This window comes from Chiloscyllium plagiosum, unplaced genomic scaffold, assembly GCF_037043375.1.
Source record: "Chiloscyllium plagiosum isolate Xiang-an unplaced genomic scaffold, Cpla_swu_hap1 HiC_scaffold_46, whole genome shotgun sequence".
Classification (NCBI taxonomy): Eukaryota; Metazoa; Chordata; class Chondrichthyes; order Orectolobiformes; family Hemiscylliidae; genus Chiloscyllium; species Chiloscyllium plagiosum.
In genome coordinates this window covers 19,105,167-19,106,758 of record NW_028270184.1, presented here as the reverse complement: position 1 = coordinate 19,106,758, position 1,592 = coordinate 19,105,167, and positions in this window count along the sequence as shown.

Genomic DNA, 1,592 nt, shown 5'->3' with positions numbered 1-1,592 from the left:
TGAATTGTTCAGTGCAGTTGAATTCACATTAAAACAGACATATTCAGGGTGGTTTCATTAGTGCTAACATTTTTTTTAATGCAGTGGCTACGTTTAGCATATATAGATCACGTTCTGCCTTTTTTCAAGTGATAAGGTCATTTTCAGCATTATTACTTTCAAGGTAGAAATGCCCAGGCCAATCTGCTGCTGACATAAAGTTTGATCTAAAATATGATGTAAATGTTCAAAACTATCAGTATGCTTGGCATTATCTATATCAAATCTGTTATACAGGTCCTGGGCGGATATGCTCAGTCCTTCTAGAAGGTCAATCTGTTTTTATTTTGTCATTTCTGTGTACAAATCAGCATGCTTTCTTAAATAGGAGTTAGATTAGATTAGATTAGATTAGATTAGATTAGATTAGATTAGATTAGATTAGATTAGATTAGATTAGATTAGATTAGATTAGATACAGTGTGGAAACAGACCCTTCAGCCCAACAAGTCCACACCGACCTGCCGAAGCGCAACCCACCCAGACCACATTCTATTAGAAAAGAGTTAATTAGAGTGCAGGAGAGACATCTTCCTGTGAAAATGAGGGATTGAATTGGCATGATTAAGGAGCCATGGATGACAGGTGAAATTGTGAAACTAGCAAAGAGGAAAAAGGCCACATACATAGGTCTCGGCAACTGAAGACAGATGAAGCTTTGGAATAAGATGGGGAATATAGGACCAGTCTGAAATGAGGAATTCAAAGTTTGTGAGAAGATTTGTAGCTCGGGTGCTCGTTGTTGTGGTTATGTTCGTCATGCTGGGAATTTGTGTTGCAGACGTTTCATTCCCTGCTTAGGTGACATCCTCAGTGCTTGGGAGCCTCCTGTGAAGCGCTTCTGTGATGTTTCCTCCGGGATTTGTAGTGGTATAAATGTCGGAGGAAACATCACAGAAGCGCTTCACAGAAGGCTCCTAAGCACTGAGGATGTCACCTAGACAGGGGACGAAACGTCTGCAACACAAATTCCCAGCTTGGTGAAATGAAGAATTATGAGTGTGAAAAAAGGTCATGAAATATCTTCAGCAAACAGGATTAAAGAAACTCCCAAAGCCTGTTATTCATAAAAAAAAGAAGGAAGAGGGTAACTAGAGAAAGGGCTGGAGCTTTGCATGCAGTCAGAGAAAATGGGTGAGATTCTTAATGTGTACTTTGTATCAGTATTTACAGAGGAGAGGGACGTGTGGATGTTGAGGTTTGGGACAGATGTCTGATTATTCTCGTTCAAGTCAGCATAAAGAGGGAGGAAATGTTAGGTATTCTAAAAGGCAATAATGTGGACAAGTCTCCAGATCCGGATGGGATCTATCCCAGTTCACCGACAGAAGTGAGAGAGGAAATAGCTGGAGCCTTAAAAGATACCTTTGCAGCATCCTTTAACACTGGTAAGATCCCAGAGGACTGGAGAAGTGCTAATGCTGTCCCATTGTTTAATAAGAGTAGCAGGGGCAATCCAGGTAATTATAAGCGGTGAGCCTGATGTCAGTGATAGGCAAGCTGCTGGAGAAAATGTTGGGGGATAGGATCTATTTGCATTTGGAAGAAAATAG